This window comes from Aquarana catesbeiana, linkage group LG01, assembly GCF_042186555.1.
Source record: "Aquarana catesbeiana isolate 2022-GZ linkage group LG01, ASM4218655v1, whole genome shotgun sequence".
Classification (NCBI taxonomy): Eukaryota; Metazoa; Chordata; class Amphibia; order Anura; family Ranidae; genus Aquarana; species Aquarana catesbeiana.
The window spans coordinates 782,945,662-782,966,817 of NC_133324.1; the positions used below are offsets into that span (position 1 = coordinate 782,945,662).

The 21,156-nt window shown below is 44.6% G+C and overlaps 1 pseudogene; it reads left to right on the forward strand.

Annotated features, from left to right (window-relative positions):
- Positions 1-4,898: 4,898 nt before the first annotated feature.
- Positions 4,899-7,728, forward strand: LOC141127752 (small nuclear ribonucleoprotein F pseudogene; annotated as a pseudogene).
- Positions 7,729-21,156: the final 13,428 nt, after the last annotated feature.

Genomic DNA, 21,156 nt, shown 5'->3' on the forward strand with positions numbered 1-21,156 from the left:
CCAGAGCTAGTGTGCACATAAATCAAAATTAAATATAAGTAAAATATTATTCTATGGGGTCTGACAAAGCATTGATAATCAGAGGTATCATAAGTTCTTACTCACTCCTACTGTTGAGGAAAAGAGTCTGGCCGTCCAAGGAGGAAGTGGAGGGATCACACCCAAATCCACCCTCATTAAATAGTGTCCTTAATTAGTACTGAAATTAACAACAGGTATCGTTTCTTCCGCCCCTTAACCCCGGAGTGTAGAGGGAGACTATGGCCGCCATTGGCAGGCCTCGTGTGGCTCCCTCGGCATCCATCAAGGCGAAGCCCCGACATCTGTCGTCACCTTCGCCGTAAAATACGTGACATCATGAGGCCGCACGCACATGCGACCCGCACATGCGCGCACACCGCACGCAATGTCCGAAGGTGATGAGGGATGCCGCCGGCAGGGTAATCACACCCGTGGGCGGCCGACCCGGGAATCCGGCCATCCAAGGGGAGAGACAAGGGGAGCGCAGGTGACTGAGCTCCCCACCCTGCCGGGAAGACACATCAGGGAACATGATTCCTGTTCCCCCTTCTTCCTGGGGTGCTGCTACGTGCGGGCACACTGGATGGTCTGGCTGCTGTGTGGGGAGGCTCTGATCTAGGGGTACATCCAAACTCAGTGGTAATTATGTGCAAAGTGTTGCTAAACAAACTTGCCTATGCTGTAATTCTTTTAAATAAGCTGGACATACTGTTATAAATTTTTCTTTTTTTTTGTAGCAAACTCATCCTCTAAAGAGACCCCAAAATTCATGGGTCGAAACGCGTCAGGATTGTTATGCAATAGCCTTATCATATGCTGTGTATAACCTATGTTTGCTATTACATGTATTTGGTATGGGTATTTCCCCACTGGAGCTCCCAATTTATATTTATATGTTGTTACATTCATTCATTACCCTTCAATAAAGCACTTTAATATTTTATTTAATGCCTTGTTCATATCTATGGTTAGCTGCCTAAAAACCCCGCTTGGGGGACCTTTTTCCATTTTTTTGTCCATATTGGGGTGAGCAGCATTGACTCCTTAATGTGTCTTCCCTCTTTGCTATACAAATTTGGGTGGTTAAACACCCCTTCCCCCATTTGACACATGGGAGTTAGACATGAGCTGTGCACTGTCTGTTCTCCTGTATATATCCCTCTGTGTTAATCCTAGACACCACATTAGATTATATCCATATATTTTCCAAAAATGTGTTAAATCGCATGTTAAATCGCACATTAGGATTTTAAGTAGACTCTCAATAAGAGGACTAAATTGGAATTATATTTCTTCCCTTGAGCTCACTAAATCAGTTACGCTCTTGTATTGTGAGTCTGTATTATTATTATACTTAATCGAGTCTATAATCCATAGCCTTGTTCGTGGTTGCGAGTAGAGTAAAATCGCATCGCAACCGTGAGCAATGAGGGATCCACTGGATCCGATGCAAATTTCCTTATCTGGGTTGTTATACACTTACTATTTTGTGTATCTGGGAGATATTTTTGTGTATTTGAGAGTTATGTCCTTTCAAACAAATCTATTTAAACGTTGAAATTATGTTGCCATTTCTGGGTGGCTGTGGTTCTTACATACTTTTGGGAATATTGTTAGAATTGTCAGTGCGCAGTTTCTAATGTTTACCTTGTATTATTAATAAGTAATTATGTAGAAAACTTTTGTCATTTGTTGTTTTTCACAAATTGCATATGTGAGCTCGTTTGTGTGCCTCTCGATCGGCGCCTCCCCGCTTGCAGCTTGCACCATCGGGGCCCCTGTGATGCCTGCACTGTCGCATGCTCCCTGGGTCGGGGATCATGTTCCCTGATGTGTCTTCCCGGCAGGGTGGGGAGCTCAGTCACCTGCGCTCCCCTTGTCTCTCCCCTTGGATGGCCGGATTCCCGGGTCGGTCGCCCACGGGTGTGATTACCCTGCCGGCGGCATCCCTCATCACCTTCGGACATTGCGATGCGGTGTGCGCGCATGTGCGGGTCGCATGTGCGTGCGGCCTCATGATGTCACGTATTTTACGGCGAAGGTGACGACAGATGTCGGGGCTTCGCCTTGATGGATGCCGAGGAAGCCACACGAGGCCTGCCAATGACGGCCATAGTCTCCCTCTACACTCCGGGGTTAAGGGGCGGAAGAAACGATACCTGTTGTTAATTTCAGTACTAATTAAGGACACTATTTAATGAGGGTGGATTTGGGTGTGATCCCTCCACTTCCTCCTTGGACGGCCAGACTCTTTTCCTCAACAGTAGGAGTGAGTAAGAACTTATGATACCTCTGATTATCAATGCTTTGTCAGACCCCATAGAATAATATTTTACTTATATTTAATTTTGATTTATGTGCACACTAGCTCTGGATGCCGTAGACTTAGATACTTGGCAATATCATGCACTTTTTCCTCAAATTCACACATCACATTCCCTGTGCACATCCTTCACTTCTCTTCCTATCACTGCCATTGTCAGCATTTAAGGACAAGGTCATCCCTGACATATTCTATATTAGTTATACCAATATAGTCACTTTACTCATTCTATTATCCTTCACATGATCAATTCAAGTTGCAATAGATTATTACAACACTTTCTGACCGCCCAATAGTTAAATCTAACTACTAACCTATATGGGTATATTCAGGAGCTAACGCTCTGACAATTTTCGTAGGTTCCGGCCCCACCCCCCAGTGGTGTGTTGGTGGGGGGGCAATTATACGTGTGACTCCTTGCAAGCCATATCAAGTGGATTCCTGTTCCCCCTTCTTCCTGGGGTGCTGCTACGTGCGGGCACACTGGATGGTCTGGCTGCTGTGTGGGGAGGCTCTGATCGAGGGGTACATCCAAACTCAGTGGTAATTATGTGCAAAGTGTTGCTAAACAAACTTGCCTATGCTGTAATTCTTTTAAATAAGCTGGACATACTGTTATAAATTTTTCTTTTTTTTTTGTAGCAAACTCATCCTCTGAAGAGACCCCAAAATTCATGGGTCGAAACGCGTCAGGATTGTTATGCAATAGCCTTATCATATGCTGTGTATAACCTATGTTTGCTATTATATGTATTTGGTATGGGTATTTCCCCACTGGAGCTCCCAATTTATATTTATATGTTGTTACATTCATTCATTACCCTTCAATAAAGCACTTTAATATTTTATTTAATGCCTTGTTCATATCTATGGTTAGCTGCCTAAAAACCCCGCTCGGGGGACCTTATTCCTTGAAAGGCATACCATTCTTGCACAGAAATCCATTTGATATCCTGGGAGACGCATATCAGTTTGTCATCTATAGCTACCTTGACATCTGATTTTTTTTCTAAAAAGATGTAATAAATCTGTATAAATATTTATATAACATTATATATACCTAATTATATATACCTAAATATTATTAACAGGATGTCCAATAAATAATTGCATACATTTGTGTACTTGCAGCCCCCTGCTATCACGGCCATTTCTATCAATACTTCCAACAAGAGTCCTATTGATCCAGTCCTGTGTTCATTTAGGGATATCTCAGTTGCCCGACATTGGTGTGCTCTGTCTTTGTCTGACCTCTTGGCAAACATGGTTGGAAGCATCGGCATTTTTTTTCCTTGGTTTTGAATATCAGCAACATCTGTATTGCCTATACCCCTGTGTGTGCAGGCATGATTGGTCAGTATTATATCATTCATTTTGATGACTTGCAAACTTGTTATCAATATGAGTTATTTGACATTGTGCACTCATACTTGTACTTGTAGTACAGGTAGCAATTCATGTGAATTTTTGACATCTCTGAAGAAGACTTATCGAAATGCGTGTCTTGCAATATATATAGTTGCAGCAATAAGTTCCTAGTTGTACTCTTTATGCTGCAATATTTGTATATCTAGTGAGATGTTTTTTAATCTGTAGGTACTATTAAACAATATTTTTTAATCATATCCAATTTTTCTTAGACAGTGCCTACATAGTCCTAACCCCAAAGGGTATTCTTTCTTCACTGTTGATCAAAGGAGGAGCGGTCAAGAAGGGGGCCGCCAAAGTGATGCATTTTAAAAAAAATGTAGTCCTCGGAGCCCAGGGCTGTCAGCTTCCACATCCCATTAGCAGTGTCTGCATCATATGGTGGAAGATTATCTAGGGGTGAAAAAAGACATAAAGAGCTTTCCAGTAGACGATCCACTGGGTTACTGGGTTATGAGAATGGACCACTGGCCAAAACTTGCCCAGTATGCAATTGAGCTGCTAGGCTGCCCTGCATCCAGCATGCTTTTCGAATGGGCATTTAGTGCTGTCGGTTTTGTGACAGATAAAAGAGCATGTCTGTCCACAGACTCCGTTAACTGGCTGACATTTGTCAAAATGAATCAGTCCTGGATTAGTAACAGCTATCAAGCCCCTGATGCCAATGTCGCTGATTAAATGTTTTCAGGGCCTGGAATATCTGCAAGACTGTCTAGGCTGCCTAGCTTTGTGGGTGTTGATTTTAACTTGATTTTAACTTGAAGTAATTTTTTGGTATAGGTTTCATGGGCACAATTAACACTCAAGACCAATTTTTCCACACCTGTTTGGCAGGTGCATATAATTATTTTTTTTACAGTAATGCCAACTCTTGCTTTATTCAAAGGTACCTCTATAGGGTTATGGTGTGAAGGCACCACCAACACCCAAAGTCCAATTTTTTCACACCTGTTTGACAGGTGCATATAATTTCAATTATTTTTACAGAAAGGCCAATTCTTGCTTTTATCAAGAGTACCTCTAGCCTTTTCCTGCTCTCTTCGGCGGTGTGTTCTCGGAGCATTCCACGGGTACATTTTTTCTTCCTTTCACTGGTCTGTAGATCAGCAGCTGCTTCAGCGGCAAAATGAATTTGCCACTAAACCCAAAACCATTCCTTAATGGCCTTACTGGTAAGTCAGTAATGGTGAAACTGAAGTGGGGTATGGAATACAAGGGGTACCTGGTTTATGTGGATGGCTACATGAACATGCAGCTCGCCAATACAGAAGAGTATATTGATGGGGCATTGTCTGGACATCTTGGAGAAGTTCTAATAAGGTGTAATAATGTATTGTATATACGAGGAGTAGAAGAGGAGTGTCATGTACCAGGTGTGACCAGAACTGCGTGGATAGCAACAGAGGAACACCAAACACATGTAAGTGAAAATATAAATGATTTATTAAAGTAAGTGAATAATATAAGTACAACCACCTCCAATATGACACAGTGCAATAACCAACCAACAGACAGAGACCCACAAATAACAACAGACAGATAAGTACAATAAATGGGAAATACCAGGATCATAAACGATAGCCAGGCCAGGGTCATACACAGCAAATCAGCAGATGGACAGGGGATGTTCCAGAAACATAGACGTAAGCCAGGCCAAGGTCATACACAGGGAGATCAGCAGATGGGGTAAGGAACACAGGACAGGGAGAGGATGGATGGATCAGACTGCAGGGCGGGTATTTCAGGTAACAGGTGGGACAGGATAGGGATCAGGACAGGGAGACAGGATCAGATACACGGGTCACAGGTTCAGGGCACAGGAACAGGTTCAGAATTAGGATCAGATCACAAGCAAGCAGGTCAGGGCGCAAGAACGAAACCAAAGCAAACATGTGAGTGCTTGCCAGGTATTTATAGGCCTGTAATTGGCCTCAAGTGACACCTGATTGTAGGAGGTGCTGTCTGCTCCACACTGCCGGGATCCATGCGCTGGGGGATGCCAGTACTGCGGCCCAAAGATGACATAACATCAGCATGGAAAAGCTCTCCTTACAGTTCCAAACTGCCAGGAGACACCTGCTGGTGGACCTCAGTACTGCACTCCAAATGACAGATATTACCAGCGGATGGAACTTTTCCTGACAGTACCCCTCTCAACGGAGCGGCCTCTGGATGATCCAACTGGTTGTAATTGTCTATAGTCTATGGCATCAAGCAGAACAACAGATGGGGGTATGTCAGGCTATGCAACAGGCACTTCAGGCTGGGCATCGGGCACTTCAGGCTGGGCATCAGGCTCCGGGTCATTGAGCTGGGCACCAGGCTCCGGGTCATCGAGCTGGGCGCCAGGCTCCGGGTCATCGAGCTGGGCAGCAGGCTCTGGGTCATCGAGCTGGGCGGCAGGCTACGGGTCATCGAGCTGGGTGGCAGGCTCTGGGTCATCGAGCTGGGCGGCAGGCTACGGGTCATCGAGCTGGGTGGCAGGCTCCGGGTCAACGATCTTGGTGGCAAACACTGGAACATCAGGCTGAGCACCGTAACGGCAGGCTGGGTAACAAGCACCAGCTCAGCAAGCTCAGTAACGGGCCCTGGCCCAATGGGCTGGGTAACGAGCCCCAGATCAGCGAGCCGGATGCCGAGCACTTGCTCAGAAAGCCGGATGACGGACACTAGCATGACAGGCTGAGACATGGGTACCGAAAGTTCAGGCTGAGATTGGGACACCAGATCTTCAGGCTGCAACATCGGATCTTCAGACTGGGACACCGGGACTTCAGACTGGGACATTGAGACTTCAGACTGGGACACCGGGACTTCAAGCAGGGACACAGGCACGTCAAGCTGGACAACAGGCATGTCAAGCTGGGCAGCAGGCATGGGTACTTCAACCTGGGCAGCAGGCACGGGTACTTCAAGCTGGGCAGCAGGCACTGGCACTTCAAGCTGGGCAGCAGGCATGGGCAAATCAGGCTGGGCAACAGACAGTGGCACATCAGGCTGGGCAGCAGACAGAGGCACATCAGGCTGGGCAGTAGACAGAGGCACATCAGGCTGGGCAGCAGACAGAGGCACATCAGGCTGGGCAGTAGACAGAGGCTCATCAGGCTGGGCAGCAGACAGAGGCTCATCAGGCTGGGCAGCAGACAGAGGCTCATCAGGCTGGGCAGCAGACAGGGATACTTCAGGCTGGGCAGCAGACAGGAACACATCAGGCTGGGCAGCAGACAGAGGCACATCAGGCTGGGCAGCAGACAGAGGCACATTAGACTGGTCGGCAGGTATTAAAACATCGGACTTGAACATGAACACAGGAACATCAGACTGGGGCACAGGAACTTCAGGCGGAGACACTGGCTGGATAGCAGGCAGATGTTTGGCAGAATCAGGTGGGTTATCAGGTTCAGCTGGCATGCAAGCAAACTGGAGCAGGTTGGTTGGTTGGTGTGGAAGCAGGTTGGGTTACTGGCAGGATCGTGGGGGTTGGAAAGAGCTTCCGTTTCTTCTTTGGCTTAACTGCTGGAGATCTGTAGGTGACTGCAGGACTGTAGGTAGGAGGTGAGGCGTGCTAAAGAGAAGGGCTGGGGTATGGCAAGGAATAAGGAACATCGGCCGGAGGAGGTTCTTGTGGGGAAGTTGTAGGTAGCAGAGAAGAGGCAGGCATGTTAAAGGCAGGACAAGTGCAGCAGGTAGAGACAGGGTATTGTTATTTGGTGGGAAGCAGGGTATATTGGGCTGAAACGGAGGTTGCCATGGGTGAATGGGAAAAAGACTCCTGGGCAGGCAGGTGTCTGACAGCAGAGATGGTTTGTTGTGGGCTAGCTGGGGCTGATTGCAAAATACTGGACCATGCTAAAAGTAGTGGTTGCACAAACTGCAGGTTACATACTGCCTGTCTGACAAGGGATTGTACAGAATCAACACATTTTTTTATCATCTGTTGGGAACAGGCTGTGTAATGTTCAAAAAAGTAAGGGGAGTCATCTTCCTGAAGCCATACCAGTGATGTGACCTGATTAATACTGAAAGGGGGAGAAAAATCATCCTAGCCCTCTGGGATGCAGGGCAAAGCCAGCTCTGTGCAGATTCGAATTAAAGGCTGAACATCCCCAAACAGCATACAGCCCTGATCAACCCAGGAGTGAGCAAAACGAATGATCTCTAGCAGCTGATCACTGGTCCACTCCTTCAGTGTCTGGCGGAGATATTCACTACTCTCTGATGCCAGCAGAGCATAATAATGAATCACATCAGAATTCATTGCAGCAAGCAACCTGAACCAAGATGGTTCCTCTGTGTAGCCACTTCTATTCAGGGATGGCCTTGGTTTACTGTCATGTACCAGGTGTGACCAGAACTGGGTGGTTAGCTACAGAGGAACACCAAACACATGTAAGTGAAAATATAAATGATTTATTAAAGTAAGTGAATAATATAAGTACAACCACCTCTAATATGACACAGTGCAATAACCAACCAACAGACAGAGACCCACAAATAACAACAGACAGATAAGTACAATAAATGGGGAATACCAGGATCATAAACAATAGCCAGGCCAGGGTCATACACAGCAGATCAGCAGGTGGACAGGGGATGTTCCAGAAACATAGACATAAGCCAGGCCAAGGTCATACACAGGGAGATCAGCAGATGGGGTAAGGAACACAGGACAGGGAGAGGATGGATGGATCAGACTGCAGGGCCGGTACTGCTGCCCAAAGATGACATAACATCAGCAGGGAAAAGCTCTCCTGACAGTTCTCAGCTGCCAGGAGACACCTGCTGGTGGACCTCAGTACTGCACGCCAAATGACAGATATTACCAGAGGATGGAACTTTTCCTGACAAGGAGGAAGAAGATAGTGAGATGAGATAATAAAGCCATTTCCAAATTCGTTTTGTAGATTTATTTTGAAACTACTCTTTTGAGGTTATTGTTGGACATTGTTTTTGTATGTTTTGTTAAGGAAAGTAAACAAATTTTTTTTCAAGATTACCTCTATAGGGTTATGGTGTGGGGGGCGTGGTCAAGATGGCGACCTAGACGGACGTGTGTGACTGGAGCTCCATGCTGGATGGCCCAATTATCCGGTTAAAAAGGATCTGGATTAATATTTAATTGCTGCTGTGGAGCTGACTATTACTGGGCATGAAAAGGGGGACTACTGGCTCGCAACGCAGGCGACAATCGACTCAGAAAACTCCACAGTCCCCCCGGGGCCCACGTGGGTCGTATGTCTCAAACATGGCGTCCCAAACTGAACACTCAGAGCCATCGACTCTGGGAAATGACCAATTCACAGCCCTCATGCAAGCCATCATGGGCTGTCAGACTACTCTGACAGCGAAGATAGAGCAGATGCAGCTGGAGATGGGTCTGATTAGAAGAGATATGGACAAATACCGGGATAGGCTCTCCGAGGTGGAGCGGAGGGTGGGAGACACAGAAGATACACTGAGGGCCCATGGTGACTCCCTCCACACTTTACAAGTGAAGATGAAAGTAATGGAATCCCACGCGGAGGACCAGGAAAATAGGAACCGGAGGAACAACCTCGGACTAGTGGGTCTCCCGGAGGGTGCTGAGGGTCGGGACCCGGCTGGCCTACACTAAACAACTGCTGCGCACACTCCTGCTACAGGCTGCCTTCTCCCCCTACTTTGCCGTGGAGAGAGCGCATAGAATGCCATCAGCCAGGGGCCCACCCGGAGCGCTGCCGAGAACATTTATATTCAGATTACTAAATTTTTGTGACCGTGATCTGGTCCTCCAAGAAGCAAGGAAAACCGGGGAGTTACGCCATGAGAATGTCAAACTCATGTTATTCCCGGATTTTTCAGTGGAAACACAAAGGCTCCGATGCACGTTCGATCAGGTCAAGGCCCAGCTCAGCGCCAAAGGTTTGAAATATAACATGATGTTTCCAGCTCGCCTGCGAGTGGAGGATGGCGGGTTGACTAAATTTTTTACGTCCCCGGAGGAGGCATCCCGCTGGATTGAAACTCGTCCCCGGGATCATGATGGCGATGCCTTAGGTCAGTACTGCTTGCCTTACATTCTTAACCTCGGCATCCATTACCCCTGTTTTAGTGTCCTGCCGACCCTCTTGACTTCCCTGGATGTAATGACTTCCACCCTCTGCCCGTCCTAACTGGTGAGAGACCGGAGACTACATACTATCCTGGCAGAAATTGGTGAATGTGCACCCACAAAATGTATGACTCTCCTGTTTGGTATCTTGAATCACCGGAACTCTCCCTGCATGTGAAGGGCTGGAATGACTATCTGACCCATGTCATGTTCTGGCTGCCATTTTGAATTTATCCACAGAGAAGGCCTGCCAAGCACAGAACTATTGGAGGAGCCCCCTACACTGCTTCTACGGTACTAGCGTGTCGGCGCTGGGTGGGCAGGGACAGAGGGACTCATGCAGGCATGGTGCTCCTAGTTCTGCTAGACGTTATTAATTACATCACTTAAAAAGTTAAAAGGGTTATGGTGTGAAGGCACCACCAACACCCAAAGCACAATTTTTGCGCACCTGTTACTTTTATACAAAGTCTGCGAAAGAGACACCAGACTTTGTCTAAAGAAATTGTTAATCTTGGCCTAAGTGTACTATAATTTGGCTTCTTCACATAAGGCTTGCTCACTGTGGTGCAAAACTTTGTTATTTCCATCCAAAGTCTGCCGAAGAGACACCAGAATGTATCCAAAAAATCGCTAATCTTGTTCCGAGTGCACTAGATGTGGCCTCATCATACAGACTGACTCTCCAAGCCGTTGTTTACAAAATAAAGCAAGCAGCTTGCAATGAAAATCTATTTAAATGTAATTTTTCTTCTTTGTATATGTCAGTTTTGCTGCAGCAAGTTCTATACACAGTGCAGATGCACCACTTCACAGGCAGACTAAGGGGACCCCCAGGCACTATATATATAAAGGGTTCGCGGTTCGAGTCCGAACTTTTACGAAATTCGAGCGTTCTGGTGCAAACCGAACTGGGGGTGTTCGGCCAAACTCTACTAATCATTGCCACCTAATGTGAAACAACTGATTCAAATTTTTTGTATTTGAAGTGGTGGCAAATGTAGATGTGTTCATACTTTTTCCACATGACAAATCAACCTTTTTATTCATTTAGATTAGGATAATTAATACACCGTGTCAATTTTATGTGATCATTGTTGAATGGTTTTGGAATTAGGATGGTGCAGAGCTGGACTCGAAGCTTGCAGGTGGTTCTAAATAAACCAAATGATATCTGTAATGTAACAATCTTCTATTTCTTAGTGGAGCTCAACAAAATTCATGAGAGAATCAACTTGTATGGAGCCAAAAGATGAGAGCACCAAGCTGTAGGGATTGGTACAGAAATGAAATTATTTGTACCAATCACAAATTGACAGCCAACACACTTTGAGGGTTATGTACTAGTCTCTTATCAGCCTTTGTGCAGCAAAGGCTTCGAGCTAGTATTCTGTTATTCCTTTCAGACTTCTTTATTCTAACTCTTCTAAGTAGTCATAAAGAGCCATTCACTAAAGTATAGTGAACGTATGTTAAATTCCCCATTCACACAACTGGATGTGTGAGGAGAACACAGGTCCACTTAACTTCCATTCGCTTTCACCCCACTGGTACAGTTGAATCTCCTAATCTGGTAAATGCTCCTCAATTTCTAACTTCTTCCTCAGACTGACCCTGTTGCTAGGAGCACACAATTTGTCAGATAAGAATGTCAGATGGTGTGTCCCCTTTTTGGTGTTGTGGTTCCTCCCACAAGATATGACATCACTACAGCGCCAAATGGGGGACACGTCTTATATGGAAGCACCGCATTCAGCAAGAGGAACCACAGCATGCAGCGGCAGACATGATATCCAACACACCCACAAGTTTTGGATAGCAGAGGAGCTGCAAGACAGTGAAGAATAGGCACTCAACCTGCTGCAAAGATACGTGTTCAGTATGTTCTTTTGCTGGCTGCACTTTATGATCTTAGTGAGAAGGTCACTTTAACCATCAAAAATCATATTCATTCACAACATAAGCAAGTGCCAGATTATTACAACTTTGCTTCCTGACCAGCAAAAATGTCTATTTTGATAAATGGGACTGACAATCATCACTCCTAAGCCAGCCATATACAGTCCACTTGATCCCTGCTTGATCATCGCCGCAGGCTATAGCATCGCTGATCAGTGGATTCTGATCCTCCAATTTCAGAATACAATAGCTCAGCGGGGGAGGGGGGATTCTTCCATCTACATGAAATGTTTGGATGGGGAAATCAAGTTATTTTTCTTCTCCTCCAACCCTCTGGTTGAATGGGAAAAAAAAAAGACTCATCTATGGGCTGCCTTATCTCTATGCAGGATGATCAATGTAACTAAAGCAGTAGTAAAGAACAGAATAGCCCATCCTATAGAGATAACAAAACCTGTCACCTGGTTTAGAAATCTGATAAAGTGAAATGCCATTACCGTGGAAATATAGACATTGAAAAAAATTTCACACACTGAAATGTTGAAATTAAAGTATTTTTTAAAATATATATTATTCAGGGAATGCATATTCTGTTTTTTTTTTTTTTTTTTTGCACATCAGTTATTTTAGGAAACACACTTTGTAATGTTTGTGGTTATAAAGCTAATGATCACATGCAGAATGAATAATTTATAATCCTCACTTTCCTGCCCTGTCAATCAAGGTTCTTACCTTCTGTCCATGAAACACTAAAAGTTGAAAATGTGCCTAATATCTCAGGATGCTTTCTAAGTATGACCCCTGCTGCTTGGCAGCATTGTTTCTACGCAACTAACTTCTCGACTATATTTAGAACAACTAATTGGGACTTCTGCCATCTTAGAAAACTGACATTTTGTAAAGTTAACAAGCATGTTGGGTGTTCATATATTTTACAAGATTCAACAAAACATCATTAGAGCAAAACATGTTCCCTGCTGGATTGCCAGCTGATTTCAAGTTTTTTTTTTTGGTTTATGATTTAGTACATGAAATTTCTTGCAGCTAAAATTCCCCTGTGGTATCATGCTTATTTTGTATTTTAACAACAAGCTTCCCAGCAGACTGGTGTGCAGGGATTTAATACGTGATGATATGTCCAAATTATGTTTTTATGTTCATGTTGATATGCTATTTAAAATTAGGCAACTTTTCATTATATCACCTAACTATAAAAAGTGAAATCAAAGCAGAACATTTTTATTAGTGCAATTGTTATGTGGTGGTTTTTCGATAGAAGGTTAGAAATGATATATTTAACATTATTATTTGCTTGTCATGCTCCATTTTGGTCAATTAGACCTGAGCTTGAGATTTCGCTAGTGTGATTTTCTGATAGTGAGTCACAGTCTATGCCTTTACATCACTCATCTAAACTGAAAAACAACCAGCTGTTGGCAAAATACATTCTAACGTTTTGTTAGATGTTATGGTTATATTGATTTATTTAAAACAGGCAAACATATCCCACTAAATTCTTTGTGTATTTGTTGTGAAGTCCAACCAAAACTATTTTTATTTGGATAGCATGCATAAGGATTACTTCCCTTAGGTTTTTAACCGTGCCTGGGGCTTCATTATGGAGATTTTCCTTCACTTCCTCTTCTGTTGACAATGGGTTCACCACAAAAGGAAGTGAGGGAAAATTTGCAACCGGGACACAGAAAGAAATAAAAATTTAACAAGGGATCTAGCCTCTCCATAAGCTATTAATGAATAATGAAGTATTTTTATTTCTGTCATGTTTCTGTTGGAGAGTTCCCTTCACTTCCTGTCTGGTAAAACGTTGTTATCTATTGATGTATTGCAAAGACAGAGATATTGAAATAGTGTTATTAATCGCTATGAGAAATACAGATACTGGAGCAGTATAGTGACATTGTGATCTTTTTGGATATAAATAAGGTCGTTATTAGAGACAATAATGCACAATATTTTTTCCTACTATATACCCATGATGGGAGTCTGAAGAATTTGTTAGTTTTTAAAAAAATATACAGTATGTAGATATATCTCATGTCAATTATTAAAATGATTTAATACTGTTTTGTTTCAATATTTTTATTAATTTTATAAAACAGAGTACAAAAGCATGAATGGTCCTACGTCAGCCAACATGGCCCAATATTGTAATAGGAGTACAGAAAACATTATTACAGTTAGTATATATTACAAAAACATGAACCATTCACTTCAATTTCTAAATATAAGCCGAGTTATTGAATATAAAACAAATATATGACCTTAAGGTGAATGATGGACAAGGAGACCCGGGAAATCAAACCGGCCACCCCTAGTGGGATCAAACTGTTGCCAGAATAACTCCCCCTATATGTCTCGGCCATCACAAGAAGACCTTTCTATTGTTCAGTAGGTATGTAACAAGGCAAGTAAACCCAAAAGCAATAAAGTGAAATGTATTTCAAACTTTAAAGAGACAATGTTGAAGATAGTTTACCAGCTTCCGGGGAAGAACATACACCAATGTTAGCGAAAGCTGAGAAGGTGAGGGCCGACAGCCATCAAAGAAGGGAAGAGGAGAAGAAAAGGAGAGAAAAGAAAGATTACTGAAGAAGAGTACGATAAGAGGGACCGACTAGAAAAGTGCACTCACAGGCCAGAAGGGGTGTGCAACAGGTATGAGGTCATGGGTGTAGAGAAACATTTATAAAGGTTGCCCAAGGTTCCCATATTGTTTCAAATTTCTTGGTGCGGTCCAAGAGTATACCCGCTATCTTCTCTTGAGCCATGATCCATGAGATTTTTCTTTTGGCTAGAAATACAGAAACAGTTGGCTTTTTCCAAGATTTGCCTAGGGTAAGTTTGGTTCCCAGAAGAATGAAGAAGATAAGGCGTTCCATACTCTTAAAGGGAGACTCTACCGGGAGTTTAAGAAGGGCGATATGAGGAGATTTCTGTACTGGGACATTTGCGACCTTACGGATCAGGGAGAAGATTTTCTTCCAGAAACTCCTTATTTTGGGACATTCCCACCATACATCCAACATATCTCCCCTGGGGTTACATCCCCTAAAGCAGAGTACCATCTGGATAATACTTTTATATTTACTACAGCAAGACTAGTGTTGAGCACACCCTTATATGACTTAAAGAAGGTCCTATTCCATGTCTCCAGTTCTCATTGTTGAGAAAGGTCAGTTTCCCAGGCCAACATTAAGGAAATCATAGAGTGAGTAGTAGACAGTGCCCTGTAGATTACTGTGATTCCTCCCCTCTGCTCCACGGCTTGACTGCACCACTGTTCATAAGCTGTGACTTGGTGTTCCTTAAACTGGGAATTCCAAAGTTTGTGAAGGAAGTTGGAAATCTGGGTAAAGCCAAAGAGTTCAGAGGGAGGCATGTCCAATTTGCTAATACAGTATGCTTTGGAAAGTGGGCCCGAAGGTCAGAAGAAATGGCCAATTCTAAATAGCCCCTTGTTAAGCCATCAGCTGAAGGCTTTAATTTCCATCCCTGGCGGGAATGCTGGGTTCCGGTAGAGATGCATTAAAGGTTCAAGATCCGAGGTTAGCTGAGAGTGTCGTCTCAAAATATCCCAAAGGGCAAATGAGTGTGAAAGCGTTGGGGACATTATTGGGGGTCTCAATTTCTTTTGGCACCAAAGGAGATAGTGTAGGGCAGGGATCTTCAAACTACAGCCCTCTAGCTGTTGCAGAACTATAATCCCATGAGGCATTGTAAAACTCTGACATTCACAGACATGACTAGGCATGATGGGAATTGTAGTTTCTGAACAACTGGAGGGCCATAGTTTGAAGACCCATGGTCTAGGGTATGAAGTGGGACTGCCTGTCTTTTAATGTGGATCCAGTCAGACAATTCCCAGCGAGAGTAGACTACTGAGATCTGGGCTAGTTGTGCCGCTTGGTAATACCAAAGTAGATTGGGAAGGCCAATAGCGAATAATAATGCTATAGCGAAAATAAGTGGTGAAAGTGGGCACCCTTGCCTAGTGCCTTTAGATATATGGAAAGATTCTGAGTTAAATCCCTGCTTGCGCACCTGGCTTCTGGAGTGGATACAAAGATTGTAAGATATTGATAAATGATTCTCTGAAACCCCAACGTTCAAGGGTAGTGAAGATATAGGGCCAGTAGACAGAGTCAAAAGCTTTCTGGAGATCCAGTGAAAGGTGAAAACCTTCCTGTGGAGCATCATTATCCCAATTTGAGTTCAGGAGGGATATAATATCAATCGCATAATGAATTTGGTCTGGTCCTTGTCTCCCAGGAATTAATCACACTTGATCTTTGTTAATGTATCATCTTATAAAAGATGATACGCGGTCCGCAAGGATTTTAGTCAGAATCTTCAAATCATTGTTTATGAGAAAAATCAGCCTATAGTTGCTTACCGAGCTAGGGTCCTTCCCCGGTTTAGGGATAACAGAGATGTAACCTGTGCTTAACGAGCTAGCTAAGGGAGCTCACCTTCTTAAAGCATTAAAGAAACAAGCCATGAAAGGTGCCAATGTTTCCAAAAATGCTTTGTAGTAGGGGATAGAAAACCCGTCGGGGCCAGGAGCTGAATACGATTTTAAGTTTTTGATGACAGCTCACACTTCATCCCATGAAATTGGGGTCTCTAGTTTCAGGTAGTGACGCCCTTCCAGTTTGGGGATCTGAATGTTGTCAAGAAACTGATCCACCTCAGACGGTGATCGGTGCGCTACTGCACTATACAGTTTTTTGTAAAAATTATCGAATTCCCCCATAATATGCTGAGGGTTCTGGGATAATGTGCCACCATTAATTTTGATTTTGGGGACAGCAAAGGATCTGGACTTCGGATCAGTCTACGAGCTAATACGGGGCCTATTTTGTCACCTTGGCAATAGAATCGTGCCCTATTCCAATAAAGCCATTTTTCTACTCTGAATGTCAGGGCTGAGTTCAAGACCGAGCGAGCTGAATCAAAACTTTCGATGGGTACAGATTTTGGATTCACCTTATGTTTGCTCGAGAGTAGGGATGAGCCGAACACCCCCCTGTTCGGTTCGCACCAGAACATGCGAACAGGAAAAAAATTCTTTGAACACGCAAACTTCGTTAAAGTCTATGGGACACAAACATGAATAATCAAAAGTGCTAATTTTAAAGGCTTATATGCAAGTTATTGTCATAAAAAGTGTTTGGGGACCTGGGTCCTGCCCCAGGGGACATGGATCAATGCAAAAAAAGTTTTAAAAACGGCCGTTTTTTCGGGAGCAGTGATTTTAATAATGCTTAAAGTGAAATAATAAAAATGTAATATCCTTTTAAATTTTGTACCTGGGGGGTGTCTATAGTATGCCTGTAAAGGGGCGCATGTTTCCCGTTAGAACAGTCTGACAGCGAAATGACATTTCGAAGGAAAAAAAGTCATTTAAAACTACTCGCGGCTATTAATGAATTGCCGGTTCGACAATACACATAGAAGTTCATTGATAAAAACGGCATGGGAATTCCCCACAGGGGAACCCCGAACCAAAATAAAAAAAAAATGACGTGGGGGGTCCCCCTAAATTCCATACCAGGCCCTTCAGGTCTGGTATGGATATTAAGGGGAACCCCGCGCCAAAATTTAAAAAAAAAACGGCGTGGGGTCCCCCCAAAAATCCCTACCAGACCCTTATCCGAGCACGCAACCTGGCAGGCCGCAGGAAAAGAGGGTGGGGCGAGAGAGCACCCCCCTCCTGAAACGTACCAGGCCACATGCCCTCAACATTGGGAGGGTGCTTTGGGGTAGCCCCCAAAACACCTTGTCCCCATGTTGATGAAGACAAGGGCCTCATCCCCACAACCCTGGCCGGTGGTTGTGGGGATTTGCGGGCGGGGGGCTTATCGGAATCTGGAAGCCCCCTTTAACAAGGGGACCCCCAGATCCCAGCCCTCCCCCTGTGTGAAATGGTAAGGGGGTACAAAAGTACCCCTACCATTTCACTAAAAAACTGTCAAAAATGTTAAAAATGACAAGAGACAGTTTTTGACAATTCCTTTATTTAAATGCTTCTTCTTTCTTCTTTCTTCTATCTTCTATCTTCCTTTGGTTTCTTCCTCCATCTTCTTCTTCTGGTTCTTCCTCCGGTGTTCTCATCCAGCATCTCCTCCGCATCCATGGCATGGAGGGAGGCTCCCGTTCTTCTCTTCATCTTCTTCTCTTCTTCATCTTCTTCTTCTCTTCATCTTCTTCTCTTCTTCATCTTCTTCTCTTCTTCATCTTCTTCTCCGGGCCGCTCCGCATCCATGGTGGCATGGAGAGAGGCTCCCGCTGTGTGACGTTTCTCCTCTTCTGACGGTTCTTAAATAATGGGGGGGGCCACCCGATGACCCCGCCCCCCTCTGACGCACGGTGACTTGACGGGACTTCCCTGTGGCATCACAGGGAATGCCACAGGGAAGTCCCGTCATGTCCCCATCAGAAGAGGAGAAGCGTCACACAGCGGCAGCCTCCCTCCATGCCAGCATGGATGCGGAGTGGTCCGAAAAGAAGATGAAGACAAGAAGATGAAGAGAAGAAAATGAAGAGAAGAAGATGAAGAGAAGAGTGGGAGCCTCCCTCCATGCCATATATGCGGAGCGCCCCGAGGAGAAGAAGGGAAGAAGATGCCGCGGAGGAGATGCTGGACGAGAACACCGGAGGAAGAACCAGAAGAACCAGAAGAAGAAGAAGATGAAGGAAGAAAGAAGAAAGAAGAAGCATTTAAATAAAGAAATTGTCAAAAACTGTCTCTTGTCATTTTTAACATTTTTGACAGTTTTTTAGTGAAATTGTAGGGGTAAGTACCCCCTTACCATTTTACACAGGGGGGAGGGCCGGGATCTGGGGGTCCCCTTGTTAAAGGGGGCTTCCAGATTCCGATAAGCCCCCCGCCCACAGACCCCCACAACCACCGGCCAGGGTTGTGGGGATGAGGCCCTCATCAACATGGGCACAAGGTGTTTGGGGGGCTACCCCAAAGCACCCTCCCAATGTTGAGGGCACGTGGCCTGGTACAGTTCATGAGGGGGGGTGCTCTCTCGTCCCCCCCTTTTCCTGTGGCCTGCCAGGTTGCGTGCTCGGATAAGGGTCTGGTATGGATTTTTGGGGGGATCCCATGCCGTTTTTTTTTTAAATTTTGGCCGAGGTTCCCCTTAATATCCATACCAGACCTGAAGGGCTTGGTATGGAATTTAGGGGGACCCCCACGTAATTTTTTTTTAAAATTTTAGTTCGGGGTTCCCCTGTGGGGAATTCCCATGCCGTTTTTATCAATGAACTTCTATGTGTATTGTCGGACCGGCAATGCATTAATAGCCGCGAGTAGTTTTAAATGACTTTTTTTCCTTTGAAATGTCATTTTGCTGTCAGACTGTTCTAAACACGGGAAACATGCGCCCCTTTACAGACATACTTTAGACACCCCCCAGCTATGAAATTTAAAGGGATATTACACTTTTAGGCCCCTTTCACACTGGAGCGGTTTGCAGGCGTTATTGCGCTAAAAATAGCACCTGCAAACTGACCTAAAATTGCTGCTGCTGTTTCTTCAGTGTGAAAGCCCGAAGGCTTTCACACTGAAGCAGTGCACTGGCAGGCGAGAAAAAAAACTCCTGCAAACAGCATCTTTGGAGTGGTGAAGGAGCGGTGAACGCTCCTGCCCATTGAAATCAATGGGGCAGCGCGGCTATACCGCGGCTATACCGCCGCTGTAGCGGCGCTATGCGAGCGGTTTTAAACCTTTTTTGGCCACCAGCGGGGGTTAAAACCGCACCGCTAGCAGCCGAATACCGCCGCTAAAATGACGGTAAAGCGGCACTAAAAATAGCGCCATTTTACCGCCGATGCCACCACTGCCCCAGTGTGAAAGGGGCCTTATTGTTTCACTTTAAGCATTATTAAAATCACTGCTCCCGAAAAAAGGCCGTTTTTAAAACTTTTTTTATGCATTGATACATGTCCCCTGGGGCAGGACCCAGGTCCCCAAACACTTTTTATGACAATACCATGCATATAAGCCTTTAAAATTAGCACTTTTGATTTCTCCCATAGACTTTTAAAGGATGTTCCGCGGCATTCGAATTTGCCGCGAACACCCCAAATTGTTCGCTGTTCGGCGAACTTGCGAACAGCCGATGTTCGAGTCCATCATGAGTTCGACTCGAAATCGAAGCTCATCCCTACTCGAGAGAATGGCAAACTCCTTTTCCAGCTTTTCTATTTTGATTCTTCTAGCTCTGTTCATCTGGGAGGCTATTTGGATGAACTTCCCTCTGATCGTGGCTTTATGTGCTGCCCAAAAGCATGAGGGGTGATATCTGGAGTGTCGTTGGTTTGAAAGTAATCAACAATCGCACTTTCAATTTCCCTAGCCCTGATCAGATCACTGAGGATGGACCCATTGAGTTTCCAACGCCCACCAAATCTATGGCCCAAGGGACGCTGCAGAGTCAGGAAAACCATAGAGTGATCCAACCAGGCAGAGTCCCTAATATAAGACTTAATATGAGCTAACGGGATCATGGCTGTGGCAACGAATATGTGGTCTATCCTGGCAAAAGAGTTGTGTGGGCTAGATTAGTGTGTGTAGTCTCTCAAAGGTGGGTTAATTTCTCTCCAAACGTCAACCAAGTCATATTGAAAAACAAGTTTAGCGATACGCAGACTCTGTTTGGAAGGTCGAGTGAGGAGTTTGCCTGGCGGTCGGGATTTATCTAGACCCTGGTCAAATGCAATGTTTGACCCCCCTCCGAATATTACTGTACCTTCCAGCAAAGGAGCTAGGAGTTGTAGCATGGATTGGAAAAAGGCAAATTGCTCTTTGTTTGGAGCGTAGTACGAAATGAAAGAATATGTCTGGTCATCAAGAACCCCTTTAATCAAAATGTACCTGCCCTCCGGATCTCTAAGTTCCGATTTGAGAGAAAATTTACACTTGTGGGAGAATAGAATGGCGACTCCTTTGGTTTTGTCGTCAGCGTTGGCCATAAAAAAGGTAGGGAATTTGGAATGAATAAATGCGGGGCAATATCACTTAGGAAAATGTGTTTCCTGCAAGAGGGCAATATCTATTTTATGAGTGTGCAGGTGTTGTAGAACTTTTTGCTTTTTGACCGGGGAATTTGGACCTTGGACATTGTGAGAGACCACCCTCAAAGGGTGACACACTGGTGGGGTGTCAGCCATGGAGCAGAAGGGTAAACCAAACAATCAACAGATTGGCACTTACCACCAAGTCCTCAAAGGCCCAAGGGCAAAGACCATGAATGAGCGATTCCCCTGATTCTCCTGAAATCAGTCACTGCAAGAGAACAAGAGTTAAAAAGGCAGAGAAAAAGGAATAAGAAGAAAAAGAAACAAAAGACAAGAAAGTCTC